Genomic DNA, 25380 nt, shown 5'->3' on the forward strand with positions numbered 1-25380 from the left:
TGGTTTTAATTTCCTCTTTGTTGGTGGTGAATTCACCCTTTTCATTTTTATTTATTTGGTTTTTTCACCCTTTTCATTTTTCCCATTTTTTTTGCGGTCCAATGGGGGTTAAGTGACTTGCCCAGGGTCACACAGCCAGTAAGTGTCAAGTGTCTGAGGCCGGATTTGAATCCAGGGCCAGTGGTCTATCGACTGTGCCACCTAGCTGCCCTAATATAATTCAATTTTTAAAATAAATATAAATGACCACCAATATATATATATACATATATATATAAAATAAATCATGACAGATGAAGAGGAAATATTAGAAACTATTTTGCCCAATTATATGCCAATAAATCTGATAATTTGAAAGAAAAAAGATGGACACATAACAAAAATACCTAGCTTAAAAAGAAATAGAAAATTTAAACAACACAATCTAAGAAAAAGAAATTGAACAAGTCATACATGAGCACTCAAAGTAAAAAATAAAGAGATCCACAAGTGTATTCTATCAGACATTTAATGAACAATGAATTGTAATTCTACATAAAATGCTTATAGATACATATCAGATAGAAAAGAAATAAGGCATTCTGCAAATTATTTTTATGAAACATATATGGTCTATATTAAAATATGAGATAAAGCAGAGAAAGAAAATTATGGACCATTGTCTAATGAATACTGATGTGAAAATATTGAGTAAAATTTCATCAGAGGTTGTACAGCAAAACTGATCAGGCTGGACTGGTATAAAGAATTTAGTGTTGATTCAACAATAGGCAAACTATAAACATAACAGATTCTATTAATAACAAAGATTAAAATGACATGATTGTATTGATAGATACAAAAAAGCATTTGACAAAACAGAACACTTATTTATGTTAAAAACACTAGATAGCATATAAGTATCAGCAGTCTTTCCTTTAATATGGCAAATCATATCTACAATAAGTAAGAACTAGCATTATCTAAGACAAAAAAACACTAGAAATCTTCCCAGTAAGATCAGAAGTATAGGAAGAGTGTTTACTGTCACCACTATTATTTAATAAAATTCTACAAATGCTGGCTATAGCAATAAAATAGTAAAATGAAATTGAGGGAATAAGTATAAACAAAGAAGAAAAGCTATCATTATTTACATATGAAATGATTATTTATCAAATCCTAGAGATTATATAAAATTCATTGAAATAATTGATCATTTCAGTAAAATAGCAGGATACAAAATAAATTCACAAACTCATCAGCTATTACTAACAAATCCAAGGAAGAAGAAATAGGAGAAAAAAATCCAAAGTAAAAAAATCCATAATAAAACAAAACAAAACAAACAACAAACCATAAATTGTAGAAAATACCCAATAGTCCGCCTACCAAATTTAAGACTTACATGAATACAACTAAAAATAATTTTTATAGAAGTAAATGAAGATGTGTAATGAGAAACATATTAATTGTTTGTGGTTGGTCCATGCTGAAACAATAAAAATGATAGCACTAGCCAAATTAATTTACATATTAATGCAATGCATATACTACAAGGAGGTTAAGGACAGAGAAAAAGGAAATATATGTATAGGAATATTATAACAGTACTTTCTTTCTCATTGATTTTATTTATTTATTAATTTATTTATTTATTCATTCACTCATTCATTCAGTTATTCAGTTATTTGTTTGTTTGCTTATTTATTTATTTAGAATTTTTCCCCACCTCACATCTAAAAACAAATTGTAACATCGATCTTTAAAACTTTGTGTTCCAAATTCTCATCCTTTCTCTCTATCTCCATGCTTAATAACTCAAACAATTCAATATAAGTTACACATGTGCAGTAGTGCAAAACATAGACAAAAAAAACTTTAGAAAAAAGGAATTAACAATAGCAACAAAATATACTTCCATCTGTATTCAGATACCATCAGTTCTTTCTCTGTAGATGGATTGCATTTTTCATAAGTCCTTCAGAGTAGTCTTGGATCATTGCATTACAACAATGGTAGCAAGGAGATGAAAAACAAAAGAGGTGCCCATCAATTAGGGAATGACTGAATTAATTGTAGCATATGGATGTAAGAGATTTAATTGTTCCATAATAAATTATGACTATGACTGAGGCTGAGAAAGTTGCTTTTAAAAGCTAATACATAGTGATATAAGCAGGACCAGGAGAACAATCTATGTCATGACCAGAATAATAATGTGAGAGGAAAAAACTTTGAAAGACCTCAGAATTCTAACCAAAGGAAGGAACAGTCATGACTTCAGAATGCTAATAATGAAACATACTTTCAGCAAAAAGGTGATATACTAGATGTATAGAATAATAACTCATTCTTGGATATGTCTAATGTGTCCATTTTTTTGCTTAATTATACATATGTGTTATATGTAAGGGCTTTTACAAAAAGTGGGAGGGAAGGTAGGTTATTGGGTAGTTGTGGACATGAAAAAAAGAGAATTGATAAAATATTTTTAAATGCCAAGAAAAACAAATGTAGAAGGCGGTCCAAATAGAGAAAAGAGGGGAGATAGAAGAAGAAAGAGGAAGGGGAAAGAGAGAAGGGAGAGGGAAGGAGAGAAAGAAAGAAAAAAAGAAAGAAGGAAGGAAGGAAGGAGAAAGAAGAGAGAAAGGGAGAGAGAGAGAGAGAGAGAGAGAGAGAGAGAGAGAGAGAGAGAGAGAGAGAGAGAGAGAGAGAGAGAGAGCGCACCAGCCACAGAACAGAGGCTTATGGGATATTCACACTTAGAGGAAAGGGGATAGTGATCCAGCAAAGGATACTGAAAAGGAGCTGTCAAGCAGGTAAGTAGAAAATGAGCAGAAGGCAACACCACAAAAGTGAGAGAAGAAAAGAGTGTTTAAGAAGAGGGATTGATTGTGTCAAAAGTCGCACAGGGACTTCCCAGAAGAATGAAGAATTCCTAAAAACCATTGTTATAGTCAATTAACAGATTATTGATAACCTTAGAAAAGTTATGAAGTTAGAAGCCAGGTTGCAAGAAGCTAAGTGAGGAAATTGAGGTGTTGAGTCTAACCCAACCCTTGCAAGGACTTTGAGGTTGATGAATTGAGAGGGCAGAGTGTTTGAAGGAGCACTGATATTCAGACTGAAGTTCCCAGGAAGAGCCAGGAATAGGGAGAATGACTGACTATGAGTCAGTTACTAAACTCCTTGAGAAAGAAGGGAGAATCCCTTGTAGGTCAGGAGATGACTAATGAGAGGAGCTTGCTTAGATGATAAAGATGGATGGAATGAATCTCAAAGAATGAGATAATGCTGATTTTTTTTTGGCGGGGCAATGGGGGTTAAGTGACTTGCCTAGGGTCACACGGCTAGTAAGTGTCAAGTGTCTGAGGCCGAATTTGAACTCAGATACTTCTGAATCCAGAGCCGGTGCTTTATCCACTGTGCCACCTAGCCGCCCGACAATGCTGATTTGATGGTGTCAAAGGAATAATTTGGAAGTATGAGTGAGGAGCAAGGAGTATGTATGCTTCATTGGGCATAAGATGAGTCTCTTATACTAGAGAGGGTGCTGAGGGATGAAATATCTTCTAGGAACAGCCAAGTTTCCAATAATAGAGCAAGAAAATAGGAACTGCTTGAAGTGATCAGGAATAAAAAGGAATTTGCTTTGCTATTTGCCACCCGTGTGACCTTGAATAAGGCACTTAACTTCATTGAGTCTCATTTTTCTCATCTTGTAAAGTCAAGGGAGATGGCCTTCAAAGTCCCTTCCAACTCACATGATGCTGCAATAGAGGGAAGAGGAGGGGCAGCTAGGTGGCGCAGTAGATAAAGCACTGGCCCTGGATTCAGGAGGCCCTGAGCTCAAATCCAGTCTCAGACACTTGACATTTATTAGCTGTGTGACCTTGGGCAAGTCACTTAACTCTCATTGCCCCGCAAAAAAAAAAGAAAAGAAAAAAAGAATAGAGGACAAAAGAAGATAAGGGCTGCAGAGAAATAAGGATAAAGGGAGAGTAGAGATGAAAGTGTGGGGAGAAATGGGAGGGAGAGAGGATTTTTTCCCCAGAAGGTACTAACTCTGAAACACAGGCACAAGAGAATGGTAGCTATAAATATGATTTCCATAGGATATGAAATGACCAGTTGATAGAAGGTCCCCATCCTTTAGAGTCCTGTAGAGGTCAGTGCAGACATTTACTTCCTCTGACTCCAAGAGAACCAGGAACTCTATTCAAGATGCTGCTGGCTGAGGAAGAATAAGTGATTAGGTCTTTGGGAGCTAGGCTGAATTTATACTTGGGAGTCCCATTACAGAGTCCCATCCCAAGATGATGAGTGAACACGTATAAACACATATCACAAGCACACAGTTCTGATTTCTGAGTCACCTGAAGGAAAATTCTCACCCCACCCCCAACCCCACCCAGTACCTTAGATGGATTAAGCTTCAATATTTGAGGTGGTTTAGTTTCCTTCAATGCATACACTGCCTCCAGTAGGGCTCTCCAATCTGGAGAATGGAGTTACAAAGTTTTTGTGTATCCTAGGAGGATCAGATAACATTTTTACAAAATGTTCTCACAAGGCATTTATTCTACTTACAGCAACTTGCTTCTGTGAATGAGGATTCTGAGTCCTGTTCTCAATCAATTCCAAAGCAATAAAGAAACTAGAGACTGAACATGCTCTGTGGGCATCACTTTAAGAAACCACAAGGAGAATATAACCATTGGCTGACAGGAAGCAGAATCAAGGGTCTCATTGACTGATTGTGTTCTGATAAATATTTAACAACTTTATTATACTAAAAATATTATGCACTGAATAAAGTTTTCTTTATGAAAAATTCATTAATCTGTTTATTGTATTTCTTGAGAGACACAGTGAGAAGGCACTAAACCTACATTAGCAAAAGGAGTCTCCTCACTTGCGAGTTCCCTGAACCAAAGAAATCACAGGACCAGTTCCTGTCCTTGTTATTTCTTATGCACTCAGGCATGGTAAATTCCAGAATTTCTTTCTTTTCATACTGAATAGGGAATTTAGGAAGGTTTGCTGAAAGCCAAAGGATATGGGAACCTCAAGAGATTGAAAATTCCTGTCACAGAGGCTGTAGCCTGAGATGGTTCCAAGCACAAATTAAGAGATTATTATAGTAACACTTGGTGCATATTGAGTACATAATAAATTTTTTCATCATTCGTTTGTTCATTCATTCATTCATACTTACATGTCATGTGCCCTTACAAGGTGAGGCAGGCAGCCTGTAATAGATGAAAGAGCTCTGGCCTGTAAATCAGTGGACCCTGACTTAGGTATCTGTCAGATGGGAGGGGCAAGTTACCAAACTGAACCTCAGTTTACTTTGTAAAATGAATATAATAACCTGTCTCAGTAAAAGATGCTAAGTGACTCAGTGGATAGAGCACTGGGCCTAGAGTCAGGAAGACTTGAGTTCAAATCTAGCCTTAGATACTTATTTACTAGCTGTGTGACCATGGGCAAATCACTTAAAATCTGTTTATCTAATCTACTAGAGAAGGAAATGGCAAACCACTCCAGTATCTTTGCCAAGAAAATGCCATGGACAGGATGGTCCATGGGTCACCAAGAGTTGGACATGACTGAACAACAACAAAATGCCCCAGTGATCATATATAGTAGATATCAGGGTCAAGTGTAATCACTTATATGAAAACATATTGCAAATCAGTAAGCTCTGCCCAAATCAGAGTGATTAGGATAGGAGCTAAGGTGTGAAGGAAAGAGGGGGAACACTGAGTTTTGGGGGTGAGAGTACATGAATTTGATTGCTGGGTCTGCTTTTTTTTTATTAATAAAGTATTTTATTTTTTTTCCCGTTACATGTAAATAGTTTTCAACTTTTGTTTATAGAGGCTTTCCAATTTCAGATTTTTCTCCCTTCCCCCTCCCCTAGACAGCAGGTAATCTGATATAGGTTTTATATATATATATATATATATATATATATACACACACACACACACACACACATATATATATATACATATACACATATATATATACATATATACATATATATGTGTGTGTGTACACACACATAATAACTTTAAACATATTTCTGCATTAGTCATGTTATAAAAGAAAAATCAGAGCAATGACAAAAAACCTCAAAATAGAAAAACAACAGCACCAAAGATAAAAAAAATAGTACAGTTCATTCAGCATCTATACTCCACAGTTCTTTTTTTTCCTGGATTTGGAGATCCTCTTCTATCATGAGTTCCCTAGAACTCTTCTGTACCATTGCATTGGTGAGAAGAATATAGTTCTGGGTCTGCTTTTTAACTACCTATGTGCCTTTGGTCAAGTTAACTTAACCTGCGTGGGCTTCAGTTTCCGCTTTTGTAAAATGATGTAGTTGTACAGCGAAATTGCTTCCAGTCCTAAATCCTTGTATTATGTTAGCAAATGGTGCAGACTTTCCTGCTTTGGTTTTGAACAGACTCTTGTTAAATGGAAATGACTAAGTAGCAGTAGCCAAGAAGTTTGAAAAGAAATTATGGTTGGAATATATTACAATCATAATGTGAAGGGGATGTATTCTGAGGTCCCAGACTCTGTAAGTAAGTAACATAAAAACTTCTTCCTAAAGGACCAAACCCCGCCCCCCCCAATTTCCACCTGTGTCTGGGAGAAAAATCCTCAGTATGTCTGGGAAAGGAAAGGGCTAGGATTTTCCCAAGTCTGTTCAGGAGAGATGGGGCAGATCCTGCGCCCATGGGAAAGTGTGCCAGATGGATTTGGGATTCCCAGAGCTGGAGTAGGGCTTCTCATTTTATTTTTTCCAGGTCATTGAAAAAAATAAATCTCCAGGCTTCCAATTCCCCCAAATGGAGGCAGCAAAGCATAGTAGATAAGAGTGCTGAGCTTGGAATCAAAGGTTTGAATTCAACCTCTGATAGTTACTAGGCACTCAACCCTGGATGATGTCTATCTCCCTTAGGCAACTCTCTAGGACTTAATAATCCATTGAGTTGGAGATATGTTGTGATGTGATCCAGTGGAGGCAATTCTCACACCAGGAGTTCCTCTAGGCTGACAAGATCATAGCTCTTCAGGCAACTAGGTAGTGCAGTGGATAGAGCACTGGGCCTAGAGTCAGGAAGATCCGAGTTCAATTCTGCCTTAGATAGTAGCCGTGTGACCCTGGGAAAGGCACCTAACCTAACATTTCTTCTTCCATAAATAGAGATAAAAATAGCACCTACCTCTCAGGGTTGTCGTGAGGATCAAATGAGATGATAACTGTAAAGCACTTAGCACAGCATCTGGCATATAGTAAATGCTATATTAATGGAACTTATCATTATTATATCTTTCACATTGTCAGTAATTCTTCCAAAAATGTTCTCCATCTCCAGAAAAAAGAACTGTGGATTCTGAATGCAGATTGAACCACACTGGTTCTACTTTTGTTTTTGTTTTTTGAGGTGTTTCCCTTTTGTTCTGATTATTCTTTCACAACATGACTAATGCAGAAATGTGATTGTGCATATATTACCTGTAATGGATTGCTTTCTGTCTTGGGGAGGGGGGAGAAAAATTTGGAACTAAAACTCTTATGAAAACAAATGTTGAAAACTCATCTTTAAAAAAAGAAAACTATCTTTATGTGTAACTGGAAAATAATGAAATACTTTTATGATTAAAAAAAAAAGATAAAAAGAATTCTTCCAAGTTCATTTCCCTAGTCCCTCTTCCAGTACTTCACAAGACATGACATTCTTAGTTTTCTGGCACAATTTGCTCTCTCATTTTTTGCTATGAGTATCCTATTCTTCTCCAGCATACCTTCAAGTTAATCAATTAATTGGCCAATCAAGCAACAAACATTTGTTATGGTTCTACTATGGTGACAAGCAGAGGCAGCTAGATGGGTCAGTGGATAAAGCACTGGGTCTGAAGTCAGGAAGACCTTAATTCAAATCTGGCCTCAGATACTTACTAACTGTGTGACCTGAGGCAAGTCACTTAACCTTTGTTTGCCTTAATCCACTGGAGAAGGAAATGGCAAATCACTGCAGTACCTTTGCCATGGACTATATTGGCAACCATGGAGTCATGAAGAACAGTTAGACACAACTAAATAACAAAATGGTGAGAGGCACTGGTAGGTGCTGGTGCTAAAGGTAAGACAGCACATCTTTATTTCCTGGTTCATCTTTCCTCTGTAGAATGAGAGGCAGCATGACATAATGGGTAGGGCATCGGATTAGGAGTCAGTCAGCAAGTCCTGAGTTCAATTCCCACTCAGATACAAACTAGTTGTTGACTCTGGGCTAGTCACTTAACTTTTTCTGTGCCTGAGTCTCCTCATCCTTAAAATGATGGAGTTTGACTCAATTGTCTGAGGTCCCTAAATCCGTGATCCTCTGAGTAATAATGACCATCCAGTTTTCACGATGGTCTTTTTCATGGGAAGAAAACACATGTGTCTGTGTGTCACTTGTTCATGGCATTCTCTGCATATCATCATCTGCCAAAGCTCACTTGCTCACTTTCTCTAATCAGGGCAAATATATTACAAGATTTCTTTAAAAAGTATGCTTCTTGGGGCAGCTAGGTGGTGCAGTGGATAGAGCACTGGCCTTGGAGTCAGGAGTACCTGAGTTCAAATCTGGCCTCAGACACTTAACACTTACTAGCTGTGTGACCCTGGGCAAGTCACTTAACCCCAATTGCCACACACCCCCCCCCCAAAAAGAAGTATGCTTCTTCATCATTATATATTTTAATGATTGCCTTTCATGTTATTAAGAAGTCCTGCTGTTTAATTGATATTGATGGGGGCAATTCAATAAGTCAGATGAAATACAAGAGGATGGCAAGTCTAGAGGGACAGGTTCGAAGACCAAGGGCCTGCATATGAAGACCAACCCATACTGATCCCTGCCCAGATGACTTACCCATCATTTCCTCCATGTCCTGTACAGAAATGACACTTAACACATCTGTAATAACAATAATAATATACATTACAAAAATTCTTGGTTCTTTTCCCTTTGATTTTCCCAACTAAGTCAATTTCCTTACTATACTGACCCTAGTAACCATGCTCCTGAAAGAGAGGCTGGTTCCTTCAATTTACTAAAATATACCTTATTATGTCCATTAGAATAGCTAAGAGGTAGCCTGATGTAACCTGTAAAAAGCATTTTGTTTTAGAAACATGAATAAATGCTTTTATGTATGCCACAAATTTTTTTTATTGATTTCTTCAAAGAATAAAGTATATTAGCTATCAGCTGATTCTAATAAGACCCTAGACTTTACCGAAATTAAGAGCATAAATAGGGTGTTTTAAAGGGGAAAAAAACCCTCTTTAAATCAATCAAATTGTATAGCTCTATTTAGTACCCACTCTTAAAATCTCATTTCATATGTTATGCCAAGCTCTAGGTAACAAGAAAAGTTGACAATAAGCAACCTCCTCCCATGATTAATTGAAGAAAATTGCAGTTATATAACCCTCCCTATGTCCCTCCCCCTTCATCCCTACTTTTACCTCCCCTTTCTGAAACCAAAGAAGGGGAAGGAGCAAGCAGGATGGTCTTATATGTAGAATGCCAGTCTGTGTGACCCCCTAAGAGCTACAGAGTGGAGTCTAGCTTGGGGAGCTGCCTGGGAAAACGTAGGTGGGACAGAGGAACAGCTCTAGCTGAAATGATATGTATAGAGGGACTGTGAAAGCCGGGACCATGGTGGCCTCAGAACTACCCCTTCCAGGCAAGACTAACCCTGGCTGAAAAGGAGAGTGCAGGGAAGTCTGTCAGGAAGTTCATGCTCCCTGAGCATCCATGAAGGCAGGCAAGTAGTGGCTGCAAAGAGAGTGCAATGATCCAAAATGGACTTATAAATACTCGCTGCTAATAACATGAGTATCAACAATAAATATTATAACATTTCAGATTTGTCTTCTTTGATTTACTGATTGAAACTGGAAGTCTTAAGAGTTGAATTTCAATTGGCATGATATTAAAAAGTGTGTATGTATATGTATGAATATATATACTCATATATGTATAGATATACTAATATATACATATACATATATACACACATATATATATACATATAAACATACACACACATTATCTATATACACACGTATATTCTGCAAGAAAATAACAGAACTAAGAACCGGGGCATTTCCATTAACATGTCAATATCAGCATTAAAAGAATTTGTGTAATTATACTCTTTTGACCCCCAGGGTAAGGCTGGGATCCACTGTATCCTTGGACAGCCCTTTTATGGTGGAGGAGAAAATCATATTTTAAGTAGTTACAGGAATCATCATAGTTGAAAGGAGGGACCATCCCCTCCTGAGGAGGAAGGATTATGGCCTAAATCAGTATTCTAGTGAATGTAAACTAAAAGCTAGGTCAGGTTGCATTTCTCTGGAGTGATTGCAATCATAGGCATGCCTAGTATATGGGTCAAGCATGCTGCTACAGCAAACTCCCAGTCTATGAAGGTCTAAGGTTAAGGCTGGACAGGAATATGGGTTCAGGAGCAAGAATTCTAAACCAGGAAGGTCATGACTGGATTAGGAGGTACAATATGGGGGATGCAGACAAACTGTCTCTCTTACTCAAAGTGCCTCTTTAAGGCTCAAATTTTTATGAATGTTTTAAATTTTTATTTATTTTTTGTTTGTTTAGTTTTAATATTTTATAATTTTAAAAATTTTTGAATGTTTTTAAAGATATTTTCCTTGCCCTGTTTTGCCATGACATTGCGGTTGATGGACAGATCCATACTATATGTCAATTCAAGTAAACAAGCATTTATTAAACATCAACTGCATGTCAGGCACTATATTAAACACTGAGGATACAAAGAAAGGCAAAACCAGCCCCTGTCCTCAAGGAGCTTACAATCTCATTGGAGAAGGGAAGATGTAAACTATGTTGTTATTGTTCAGTCATTAAGACTTGTGTCCATTTCTTTGTGACCCTGTTTGAGGTTTTCTTGGAAAAGAAACTGAAGTGATTCTCCATTCCCTTCTTCAATCCATTTAACAGATGAGGAAACTGAGGCAAACAAGATTAAGTGACTTCTCCAGGGTCACATAGTTAGTATGTGTCTGAGGCAAGATTTGAACTCAGGCCTTCCTGACTTCAGGCCTAGTACTCTATTCACTGTGCCACCTAGCCGCCCAAACAGGAAATATGTTTATAGGATAAATTGGAAATAATCTCAGAGGGAAGGCACTAGCATTAAGGAGGACCAAGAAAGGCATCTCAAAAAAAGGTGGGACTTCAGCTAAGACTTGGAGGAGGCAGAGGAAACTAGGAAGGTAGAAATGAGGAGGGAGAGAATTCCAGGTATGGGACAGCTAAGGGTCTTCCTTTTACCCACTGTCCCTATAGCCTCACTACCACGTTCCAGATCATAGTTTCTAGAAACAAAGGATGAGTGTGAATCATTGGCCGAATCAGTGGCATGGCAGAAATAAAACAAGACATCAAGTCAGGAAAGGTGGGTTCTGTTGTCGGTTTCCCCACTAACTAACTAGCTGTGGGGCTTTTGAGAAATGACTATGTCTCTAGATCTCACTTGTCTCATTTGAAAAGTGGGGACAATAATAGCTGTACTACCTACCTTTTAGAATTGTTCTAAAGGATTAAATGAAATAATGTAGGTGAAAGCACTTTATAAAGCCTTACACTATCATTATAAACTATGGAATAAGTGAGATCAGAGTGACTTTATGTGAAATTCAGTTTTTTCTCGAGTATAGGGTACTTCAAAAATGATGTCTGATGTTGCCACTACCATTATTAAGATTATCACCCTCACCTCCACCCTAGAGCAAATTACAGATTTAGGCATGTAGGCCTGTATCTAAACTCTCAGAATGAGTTTGGGTTTTCCTTTTTTTTCCTGGAACATCCTCCCTTTTGGCATTCTGTTATCATCCATTATTTCCAGATGTTCCATTTCTCTTACTAGTTTTACATTCCATACCCTGTTTTTTAAAAAAAGCTTTTAATCTCTCATGTCCCTGTCTTCCTTCAGTCATCTAGTCATGGGTCTTGGTAAAGGTCTTAAAAGGGTCATTTCTGCCACCTGTAATTTTCTGGGTGTCTTTCCTCTTTAAAAGGCATCAATGGCTTCCATATTAGAGTAAGCTTTTGGACATGAGGTGGGAGCTTCAAGTTAATTTCAGGTTTTCTGTTAAAGACAATACATAATCACATTGCTGTACTTCTTCAGCACAGCTTTTCCTGTAGCTATGATTCACCCACACTTCATTTTACTTGAAGTAGCAAAGCTCTGCTTCTTGTTTTCTAGTGTTTTTTTAAAAGTCTTATGCTCTTATTAGTTCTTATCTTTTCCACCAGTCAAGTAAGTTTGTAGATCATTTCAAAGGAATACAGGATATACACAACATTTGTGCTGCATTGCAATTTCTGTGATTTGATTGTGTAAATTGTGAAGGATCTTGTAAGAAATTCTAAGAAGGAACCATGTTGTTAATCAGGATTTGCTCAGATTGTCCATGCTGAGCCTCATCATCAAAATTCAGTGGCTATTTTTAAGCCTTCATGCAATGTTTCTCTATAAATAGTCTGGTGATTGTCTCTAAGATGTCGGTTGGTTTCTTTCTCTCCTCCATTTCCTCTTTTTTACAGAAGCTCTGGTCTGTGAGTTATTTAGGATGCACCATTGAACCTCCAAGTTCTTAGAATTCTTTCTGAAGGCTTTCTTAAGAATTTATCTATGAACAGAGCCCAACAGTTTTCTCTGGAATCATTAATGCATTAAAAATGTTTGAAAACTCCTTCTCAGGAGTTTAATAGTTACCTCAACTTGTTGTTTTATTGACTTTCTTATTTAACTGGAACATTTCCATTCATTCAGCAATTCACAAAAACCTTGAAACATTTGTGCATGGGAGTGGTGCCACATTGAAATAAAAACATTCTTAATTTCTTTGTTGCTGCATATTGTAGGGCAATCAAAAGTTAGGAGCCAAAAGGTCATTTGTAAAGTCAGGTTATTTGGAACACAGAAAACATTTTTTAATAGAAAACTTTTTTATTAGTTAGATATAAATAGTGCTTAGATTCTTAGGCCAGCCTCTAAAACTCATTTTCCCTATAATGCGTTTGTGGTGGGAAAATAATAGAAAACAATAGCTGTAATTTTAGAATAAAATTAAATTAGAAGTTTCAAAAATCTATTTTGAATATTGGCAGAAAACTAAGTTTGATTAAAGGGGGATAAGGTAGTAGATGGTCCTTCTGACAAGGGCTTCTGGAGTGTTTTTAAGCCCTCAGTTTTCTCATCTATAAAACAAAGCCATTAGACTAGTTGACTTCTAAAGTACCTCCCATCTCTCAATCTATAATCCTATTACATTCAGCTCACATTCATATAATATTTTAAAGCTTGCAAAATGTTTTACATACTTTACCACATTTGATTATTACAACAACTCTATGAGGCAGGTACTATTATTATCTCTAGTCTACAGAAGAAGAAACCTAGGCTCAGTGAGGTAAAGTGATTTGCCCAGGGCTGCACAGTTAATAAATATCTGTGGCTGGATTTAAATCCAGGTGTTCCTGACTCCAAGTCCAGCACTCTATGTACTATGCCATGGCACTGGTTCTCTATAACACCTAATTTAACTTCAAAATTTATGGCTTAGGAAACAGTGCAGTTCAATGGAAAGAACACTGGATTTGATTTACAGGGATTCATATCCCAGGTCTGCTGCTCACTATCTAAGTGACCTTTAGCTAATTACTTAATTTCTATAGCCCCCAGTTTCCTCATCTGGGAAATGAAAGGGACTTCTTTTTCCAGCTCAAGATCTGTGATCCTATTACTCCTTTTTTTTATACATATGTCATTCTAACATACTATTCTAACAGTTAGCTATGAATGAATAAGTAAATGAATGAATGAATAAATCAATGAATGAATGAGTGAATTTTAATAGCATTTATTAAGCTCTTACTATGTCATTACACTAAAAATTAGGGATACAGATACAATAAGGAAGAAAGTCCCTGCCTTCAAGGCATTTACATAGTAATGGAAAGAAAGTATAAGGGAGAGCTGGAAAGGTGAAGAAATAGGATGGTGGGGGCACATGGTACAGAAATGACCAGTGACACTGCTATGCTGGTTCCTAGTCAAGATAAAGCAAAAGCTCACCTATCAGAGCCTAGAATTCCAGGGGTAGAGTCCAGGATCTCATAGAAGGAGAATGATGAGCACAACTCTAGTTCAGCTGGATGGTTTAGAATAGTCTTTGGGGAGATGATTAGGGTGCTCACACATGAAATTCACCAAATATTTATTAAGTATCTGCTATATGTGCCAGGACAATAGGGATACAAAGACAGAAATTAAACAGTCCCTCCCTGCCCTCAAGGAGTGTACAGTCTACTGGGTAGTGAGGGAATTGTGGAAATTGAGTGAACCACACTGACTCTATCTTATGATTCAATTCCAGATCTAGCTCAGTTCCCTTTCTATTCAATTCTACTAATGTAAGAGAGTCCCTTCTCTGTGATTTATAGTCTTAGAAAATTGTGCAAATAGAACTATATGAAAACATGGGAGGAGTAGGGGAATGAACATCATTTGAATTTTACTTTCATCCAAACTGCTCAGAAAGGGTAACACACAACACACATGAAGAGTTTTGTATCGAAATTTGTTCAACTTCACAGTGATATAGACAGGCACGGGAAAAAGAGAAAGGGGACTATAAGAGAGAGGGCTGATCCAGGGAGTGATTAGACATAAACAAAATAAACCTTAAGCTTAGAGGGAAATTGGTGAAGAGAAAATTAAAAGGGGTGGGGGGGAAGAGTAGTAACTTGAAATAAACAGGGAGAGAAGGGGTTGGAGAAGAAAATAATATGTGAAAATAGAATGAAGGAAAATAAAGAATTAACTATCATAAGAGTGAATGTGAATGGGATGAATTCATCCATAAAATGGAAGAAGTTAGAATGGATTTGAAAGTAAAATCCAACAATACCATTTTTTTTACAAGAAACATAGTGGAAATATAAAAACCCATACAAAGTTAAAACATAAAATGTTGGAGTAAAATATTTTATGTCTTAGCTGAACACAAAAAAGCAGGTGGAGTAATTATGATTTCAGGCAAAGCAACAGCAACAATAAACAAGAGATGAAGGGGAAAGCTACATTTTGCTGGACATAACAGACAATTGATTTCAATACTATGTATTTATATTGTAAAGAATTAATTGTTATTTGAGTTTTTATGACCCCATCTTTTGGCTAGAATTTTAAAAACCTGGTGCACGCACCTGGCCTGGGGCTCAGGCACAGCGCCTCTGCAAACAACATGGTGCTCCACCCACTGGATGTAGCTGCTGGCATCTCACATCATCACCACTCACTGATGCCTACATAGGCCTGGCAAAATTATAATGACTAGAAGCCCAGTGAGGGCAGTCATGTGACTGTCAGTCAGGGCTGCCAGCCAATTGGCTTGGGGCTATGTGTGGTCAGCCTGGGGTCTGCTGGAAAGAAGGGAGGAGGTTTACCATTCTAGCTTGAAGCTGGAAGGCAACAGGACGCAGCCGTGTGTTCTCAGCTGATTCCTGGGCGGTGGTATAATTCAGGTTGTATCATTTTCCCTTCTCCCATTTTATTTCCTTTCCCGTAAATCTACTGACCTTGCTTGTGTTTTTAAGTTTGTTCTTGTTAATAAATCCTGTTCTGTTTTTGAGGGAAGCTGTTGGTCTCCTTCCTTGCCCCAATATTGTGGCGAGCCGCATAGCTAACACTCCCCAATTAAAAATTGGTCCCTACAATATATATATATACAAATACACACACACACACACACACACACCCATACACATACACATACACATACATATACATATACATATACATATACATATACATATATATGGTATGCATATATATATATACATACACACAAACATACACAATTCCATCACTTCAGAAATACGAGAAAAAACATTATAAAGAGAATTACATGCAGAAATAGACAATAACTCTATAATAATGGGGGACCTCAATTTGCCCCCAGTCCTAGATAAATCAAACTCAAAAATAAACAAGAAAAAAGTTAAGCACCTGAATAGAATTTTAGAAACATTAGCTATGAGAGACCTTTAGTGATTACTGAATGGAAATAGAAAGGAATATACATATCCTTAAATGTCAATAGCACATTTACAAAAATCGATCATTTTGTAAAACCTCAAGAACAAGCTAAGAAAAGCACAAATATTATACATAGCTTTTGCTGATCACAGAGCAATACAAATTATATTAAAGGGCCACTGAAAGAAAACTAATTTAAATCTAAAGAATTGGTGTGTCAAAGAACAAATCCTAGAAATTATTAATAATCTCATTAAAGATGACAACCATGAGATGACATTGCAAAATTCACAACAAATAAAGAAATAAAGACTATTTTATTAGAAACTATTTTGTCCAACTATATGCCAATGAAACTATGACAAATAGTTCAATAAATTAAATGAACATTTATAAAAATACAGATTATCCGAATGAACAGAGTAAGAAATAGAGATTTTAAACAGTCCAATTCAAGGAAGAACTTGAATAGGTCATGAATAAACTTTCAAAGGAAAAACCTCCAAGACAAAATGGATTAACAAGCTAATTCTATGAAACATTCAAAGAACAACTAATTTCAATGATACATAAATTGTTTGCAAAAATAGAAAAATAAGAAATCCTACCAAATTCGTTCCCTGTCACAAATATTGTCTTCATACATAAACCAGAGAGAATAGAAGCAGAAAAAGAAAACTATACATTAGTATCCCTTATGAACATAGACGCAAATGTTTTAAATAAAATATTAGCAAAGAGGCAAAATGCAGGTTAGCCTAATATTAGGAAAACTATAAACACAACCAATCATATTAGTAACAAAAACTCGGGGTGCAGCTAGGTGGCACAGTGGATAAAGCACTGGCCCTGGATTCAGAAGGACCTGAGTTCAAATTCGGCCTCAGATACATGACACTTAACTAGCTGTGTGACCTTGGCCAAGTCACAAAACAAAACAAAAGAAAACAAAACCAAAATCTACAAAAATCATATTATTATATCAATAGAAGCAAAAAAAGCTTTTGATAAAAATACAACATACATTCTTGTTTTAAAAAAACATAGGACATTTCCTTAAAATGATAAATAGTATATATCTAAAACCAAGAGTCACCATTACTTGTAATGAAGATAAACTGGAATTTTGTCCAATAAACTCAGGCATGAAACAAGGATTTTCATTTTCACCATTAACATTTGACATAGTACTAGAAGGACTGGTTACACTAATAAGATAAGAAAAAGAAATTGAGGGAATAATGACAGGCAAAGGAGAAATAAAATTATCATTTTTTGTAAATGATATGATATTGAAAAATAGTCCAACTTAAAGAACCCTAAGCAGTCACCTAAAATTTATTCAAACAGTTGATAACTTCAACATATTTGTAGGATATAAAATAAATTCATACAAATAGTCAGCAATTCTATATAATACCAATAAAACCTAGCAGAAAGAGATTTCATTTAAAATTACAACAGAATGTATAAAATAATTGGGAGTCTACCTTCAATGGTCAATATCAGAAACATGTGAAAATTTAATACAAACAACTATTTATGGAAATGAAAACAGACCTACATAATCAGAAAAATGTTAATTGCTCATAGGTAGGATGAGCTAGTAGAATAAAAGTGATCACACTACCTAAATTAGTTATTCAATAATATTCCATTCGAACTACTAAAGTACTCCTTTATAGAACTAAAAAGAATAATAATAAATTTCATATAGAAGGGAAAGGATCAAGAACATCAAGTAAAATAATAAAAAGGGATGAGAATGGAATCTAGCAGTGCTGAAGCTTAAACTATATTACAAAGCAGTAATTATTAAGACAATTTGATACTACTTTAAAAATAGAAAAATCAATCAGTGGAACAGATTAGATTCACAACACACAGAAGCAAATACATCTAATCCTCTAGTATTCAATAAACACAAAAACCCAACCACTCTGATAAGGGTTCCTTATTTGACAAAAACTCCTGGGAAAACTGGATAGCTTTAGGGAAAAAATTCTATTTAGACCAACAACTTATGCCTCATACAAAGATAATCTCTAAATGTGTACATGACCTAAATATAAAGATTGCATTATAAACAAATGATAGAAGAATGGAAAAAATTACCTATCAGATCTATGGGTAGGAGAAAAGTTCATGACCAAAGAGAGATAGGATCATAGAAGTTTTTGCACAAAGAAATCTAATAAAACTAAAGGGAAAAGGGAAACAGGTGAGAAAAAATTTGCATTAACTATGATAAATGCACAGCCAGTATTGCCAGAGGTAGGACTTAAACCTAGGGCTTCCTGCCTCCAAGGTCATCTCACAGTATCTTGCCATGTTACACCCCACCCATCTAAATCTCTAGTTCTAGCTCTAGCTCTAGCTCTATCTATATCCATATGTGTGTGTGTGTACACACATATGTATAGATGCACACATGTACATATAGAGAGAATGCTGGGCTTAGAGTCAGGAAGACCTGAGTTCAAATCCAGCCTCAGATACTCACTAGCTTTTATCATATGAGAAATATCCATTTCCAAGATATATATGGAACTGATTAAAATTTACAAGAAAAAAAGCCATTCCTCATTTGATAAATGGTCTAAGGATGTGAACAAGCAGTTCTCAATGAAGTAAACTCAGACTATCTATATCCATATTAAAAGTGCTCCAAATCACTACTAATAGAAAAATGCAAATTAAAGCAATTCTGAGATTCTACCTCACACTTATCAGAGTGGCAAAGATGATAAAAAAGAAAAATGATAAATGTTGGAGTGGGTGTAGGAAAACTGGCACATTTATGCCCTGTTGGTAGATATGGAAATGGGTATAACCATTCTGTAATTTGGAATTATACACAAAATAATGACTAAACAATGAGTGCCCTTTGACCCATCTATGCTACTTCTAGGCCTAATACCCCAAAGCGATTAAAAAAAAAAGAAAGGGTCCTATATATACAAAACTATTTATTGCTGCTCTTTAGTGTTGGCAAAAAACTGGAAACCAAGGGGATGTTCATCATTTGGGGAATGACTGAATAAGTTGTAATATATGAAAATGATGGAACACTATTGTGCTGTAAGAAATGAGGAAACATGTTTTTGAAAAGACATGGGAAGTCTTATATAAACTTATACAAAGTGAATTGAATCAGAAAAACTATTTATACAATAACACCATCATGATAAAAATGAACAATTTTGAGGACTTTTATATAATTTATATAATAACAATACTATAAAAACAAATAACTTTCAAAGTTATTAGAACTATGAACCATTTATGATTCCAGAGGACCAATGATTAAACTTGCTATTACAGAGAGGTGATAGAGTTAGGGTATAGAACAAAATGTATACATACATGTAAATGTATGCACAATACAGTATACATATATACACATACAACCTTTGGAAATTCTCAGCAGTGTTGTTGTTGTTGAGTCATTCAGTTGTGTCTGACTCTTCATGATCCCACGGACAATATCACACCAATACTGTCCATGTGATTTTCTTGGCAAAGATGCTGGAATGGTTTGCCATATCCTTCTCCAATGGATTAAGGCAAACGGAGCTTAAGTAACTTGCCCAGGTCACACATTTAGTGTCTGAGGCCTAATTTGAATTCAGATCTTACTAACTCCAGGCCCAAAGCTCTATGTGTGTGTGTGTGTGTGTGTGTGTGTGTGTGTGTGTGTGTGTGCACGCATGTGTGTATATATATATGTGCATGTGTGTGTGCATATATGTGTGAATAGACACACAGAGTCATTGAGGGGATTTCTTTTGCTTGAATATGCACACATTTATTACAATTTTTTTCTTTTTTTGTCCCAATAGGATAGGTAATGGGAGGGAAAAATATATTTCTGTTAATTTTTTTAAAATGAGAGATGAGGGTGATTGGGGGTTACTACAGATGTGGAATGTTGCTCGTCCTTTTAGATGAGGTCACTGTATTATTAGCTTTAGTTAATTGTTTTACTCTATTGCAGGAGACCTCTCAGCCGCAGAGTAGGGGCAATCTATAAATGTTTATAATGTAATAACAAAATACACCAATAAAACTTTTTAAGAGTTAAAAATAAAGTGATGCACAGAATAAAAAAGAAAGTTGCCCATAATTCTAGGAAGTTATATGACAGGGTTACACATAGTCAGTTTTTGTCAGGGGTAGAATTTGAACCCAAGGCTTCCTGGCTCCAAGGTATTCTGCCATGCTGCCTCTTATTTATAAACTTATTTATAGATATACCTAGATAGATGGATAGATAGATGATAGATAGATGATAGATTGATAAATAGAAGATAGATAGACAGACAGACATAGAGATTTAGAGATACGCAGAATAGATGCGCATATGTACATAGAGCCTCAGACATTTACTATGTGACCCTGGGCAAGTGACTTAACCCCAATTGCCTCAGTTTCCTCATTTGTCAAATGAACTAGAGAAGAAAATGGTGAACCACTTCAGTATCTTTGTCAAGAAAATTCCAAATGGGGTCACAAAGAGTCAGACACAAACAAAATGGATGAACAACAATGTATGTATACACACACATACAAATTCATTTGGTTGTGTCAAAGTGGAATAGTGTGGTAAAAAATATGAAAGGTTTTTAACAGTCAGTTAGGATAACTGAAAGACGCCAAGGGAAAGGTTAAGTAGGGGAGATTTATGATCTAATATCCAATTTTTAATCTCACAATAGATTGCCCAGAGCTAATTTGAAAAAGGAAAAGAGAAAAAGATCACAGAGAATAAGGATCCCTAAGGAGGAAGTAAGGAGGTAATAGGGAAGTGATACCCTCTACATCTGTTACTAGGATGAATAGCCCCTATTCCAGTCACCAGGAGGCACTATGGGACCAGAGCAGCTAGGCTGCTATTCTAGGGAAGGGGAACAAGGACAAGTGTAAAGTTATCGTGATGAATAGAGAAGAATGGGGGGAGTAAAAAACTAGCCATTTTTATGTATGGAGTATTCACAAATGCTTATCATTGTCAGTATCAAAGGCATTGCCTACATCTGATAAGGAGGCAGGTAGGTGGCTCAATGAATAGAGCTCTGGGCCTGGAGTTAGGAAGACCTGAGTTTCAATCTGGCTTCAGACACTTACTAGCTGTGTGACCTTGGGCAAGTCACTTAACCTTTGTTTGCCTTCATCTACTGAAGAAGGAAATAACAAACTACACCAGTATCTTTGCCAAGAAAACTCCATGGACAGTATTGGCATGATATTGTTCATGAGGTCATGAAGAGCTGGACACGACTGAACAACAACAATACTTCTGAGAACTTCCAAAGGTTGTAGAAGTTGGTGGCATGGGCTCTTTATTATGCCTAATTAATTTAAAAATTCATGATTTTCCATGGTAGAGGATAGGAGGTGGGAGGAAAGGAGAGAAATATAAGCAAATAACTATAAACCAAGTTAGAATATTATAAATTAATAAGTGAGGTTAAAGAGGAGAAAGTAATCCCTTCTAGTTAGCAAGATCAAGGGAAGCTTTGTGGAGGAGAAAGCCCTTTGCTAGAATTTAAGGTGGGAGGGCAGCACTTCAATAGGTCCATTCCAAGGAAGTCCACTCCAGACATATGAGACATCATATACAAATATACGGAAGCAAGAGAGGGCAAGATAATTCCCTCCACATTTTTGCCAATCCGCTATTTATTGTGTGATGCTAAGCAAATCACTTCCCCTGCTGAACCTCAGTTCTCACATATGTAAAATAAAGGTGTTGGATTAGATGATCTCTGTGACCCTGTGAAATCAGGGAATAATTTGGCAGGAACATAGAGTATGGAAAGGGATAGCATGAAATAAAGTTTGGGAAGTAAATTAGAGCCAGATTATGGAGGGTCTTGAATATCAGACTAAGGCATTTGTATTTTTTCATTAGCCAGTGAGGTCTTTGAAGGCTTTTGAGTGAGGGAGTGAAGAGATCAGACAATGTGTGTTACTCCCTTGTAAATTTTACATTTAGGTACAATTCAGTGCCTTTATTGCTAGTCCTTAACTGTTATAAATTGCTCCTGGCCTTAGCTCTGATTTTATGCCTAAATTGCAACCCACTTCATGAAACTTAGTGTTATACCCTCTAGGATTTGTTTAAGACCCAAGACTTTCAACAGTTTGACCAAGTATTAAATTTCCCACGATCTTTTTTTTTCTGCTATAGGTTTCAATTTCCTTGGCTAGAGATTTTTAATGACCAGGGACTTCATGAAGCTGTCAGTGCTCAGATTTCTGACTACCTGTTGACTAGTTTCTTCCCTGTCTCCTAACATGGGAAAGAATCTGTCATCCTAATTCCTGTGGTTTTCAAAATCCCAAGCCCAGAGTACCTTCCCCAAGAGAAATACAATCCTGCCTATCATGACTATCTTTTCCCAAAACCAAGAGAAGTTTTCTCTACTTCACTACTTCTTTTGTGTTTACTGATTGGGAGATGGGATTGAGGGGGAGGGGTGTTGGGAAGCAGGAAAGAATCAGCACCAGCCTTGTTCCTCAGCTTCCTAGTCAATAATCTAGATCAGTATTTGCAATATCAAATAAAATTTATGTGGACTCATATCCATAGCAACCATTCTACATAAGATCAGATACCTCTACTCTCTGGTCTTAAAAGCAAAAATATTCCTTTTTTTAAGCTACAAATTCAAATTTATAAGAACATCACTTTTACAAAACACATTTAAACAAACATAAAGAGGGATTTTAAGTATACATGAAGTGGTCTCATAACAGTCCTCTTTAGGACAATCCTTCATAGGCTTGACAGTTACCAAGTCATGTCTCCAACTTCTTTCTCCTTCTGAGGCCATGTTATTTTCATGTCAGTCAGTCAATAAGCATTTATGGCACTCTGAGCCCTTGAATAATTTGGATTACTTTTCTCTGTACCTTGTCTATCTCCTTCACATCCTCTGAAAATCCAAACATTGGATTATACTAGGTAATCACATCCTCTCCCCACAACCTTCCATTGTATTCTGTGATCCAGAAACACTGATCTCCTTGTTCTTCCTTATACAAGACATTCTAGATCCAGACTCAGGACATTTTCTTTCCTTTCCTTTCTTTTTCTTTTTCTTTTTTTGTTTGCAGGGCAATGAGGGTTAAGTGACTTGTCCAGGGTCACATAGCTAGAAAGTATCAAGTGTCTGAAGCTGTCTGTATTTGAATTCAGGTCTTCCTGAATCCAGGGCCGCTGCTTTATCCACTGCGCCACCTAGTGGCCCCCAGACTCAGCACATTTTCACTGGCTAGTCCCCCATGCCTGGAATTCTCTCTCTCCTCACCTCTGCTTCCTGGCTTCCTTTAGGTTCAAGCTAAAAACCCCACAGTCTAAAAGAAGTCTTTTCTGATTCCCTCTTAATAGGAGTGCTTCCCCTCTCCCTTGTATATATCTTCTTTATTTGCATTCTGCGTCCTCCATTAGCCTGTGAGCTCCTTCGGAAAAAGGACTAGCTTTTGTTTTTCTTTGTATACACCAGAGCTTGGCAGAGTGTCTGGCACATAGCAGGTGCTTAATAAATGCTTATTGACTGACTAGGTAGCAACCAAGCTTCCAGCATCAGCACCAGTGAGATAAATCAGGAATAGCAAGATCCTTCCTTTTCAGTCAAAGTAAAATTCAAGTATTGATGTGTGGCATGGTGCCAGGTAAAGCATTGAACCTTCTTCTGTTTGCCTCTTAAACATAAAATATGCCACAAGACTCCAGCTGCTAAGGGACGTGCAAGATATTGTTTACACAGAAAACACAATCTTTGCTGGGTGATGTTTTGAATATTTATCCTTGGAATACAGCATCTCCCCTTTGCCTTGTTTACTGATCAACATAATGCTCTTGCTCTGAGAGTCAAATCCTCCCAGTGGTGGAGACAGATGTTGATGAGAGTTTGGACCTTGGGGATTTACAATGGTTTGGTGTGACTTTGACAACTCACGGATTCCTTTTATTCCCTGAGAACTATGGAATTGAATACGGCAGTCATAAGCTTGCTATTGTAGAAGCTTATTAGTTAGAACTTACATCTCAGAGGTTTTGTTGCAGTGCCTGCAATACTTGCATTATGGTTTGGGGTTTTGTTTTTTATTTTTAGAGCTATAATTTGTAATTTGACAAGAAAAGGTAGAGGGCAGCTAGGTGGTGCAGTGGATAGAGCACTGGCCCTAGATTCAGGAGGACCTGAGTTCAAATCCAGCCTCAGACACTTGACACTTACTAGCACAGCTGTGTGACCCTGGTCAAGTCACTTAACCCTCATTGCCCTGCCGAAAAACAAACATACAAACAAAAAGAATGGAAAAAAAGAAAAGGTAATAAATATTTGTGTGCCACTGTCTTTATTTGATTCTTATGTGTGGCCTTAAAAAAGGGGCAGCTAGGTTAGTGCAGTGGATAGAGTACTGGCCTTGGATTTAGGAGTACCTGAGTTCAAATCCGGCTTCAGACACTTGACACTTACTAGCTGTGTAACCCTGGGCAAGTCACTTAACCTCAATTGCCTCAAAAAAAAGTTTAAAAAAAGGTATGTATTAACATGTTCTAAGTCATGGATATGTTATAAAACAATACACATTTATTAAGCACTTACAGCATAGGGAGCTGTAAGCTAAGCCCTTCCTTGGAGAAATGCAAAGTTTAGATAAGAGATGGTCCTTGCCCACATGAAGCCTTTGGTCTAGTAAGGGCATAAGATACAGATAGCCTTATTACAAAATAATTAAAAAACAAAGTGATATGTGAAATCTGAGTGGAAAAGGAAATTGTGGAAGCCTTCACCAAAGATTTGAGCAAGGTTTTTAAGGATAGATAAGACTTCAACTGGCAAAAAGAGGGATGAAAATCCATGAGGGTCAGTACTTTATTTCTTAGTGATAGGGTATCACAATATATGCAACCCATTTTCTATGAGGTCTTTCCTTATGTGATCCCTCTCTCTAGTTTAACAACTAACGTATTCTTTCCCTCTTAAAATTACCTAGTATTACTTTGTATATATTTTGTATTTAGTTAATTTGTATTCATGTTGCAAGTCCTCAGTGTGATGATTAAAAATCGAGAAATGTAATTTCTGGGTAATTTAATCATTTTATTAATATAAGGATGATCATTTGGCTGTCTCTCTTAGACCAAAAGTACCTAAAGGTGGTGGGGTCACAGTTTATATGCCCTTTGAAGAGGAGGTGTTCCCAAGGGGT

This window comes from Dromiciops gliroides, chromosome 1, assembly GCF_019393635.1.
Source record: "Dromiciops gliroides isolate mDroGli1 chromosome 1, mDroGli1.pri, whole genome shotgun sequence".
In the NCBI taxonomy this organism is placed as follows: Eukaryota; Metazoa; Chordata; class Mammalia; order Microbiotheria; family Microbiotheriidae; genus Dromiciops; species Dromiciops gliroides.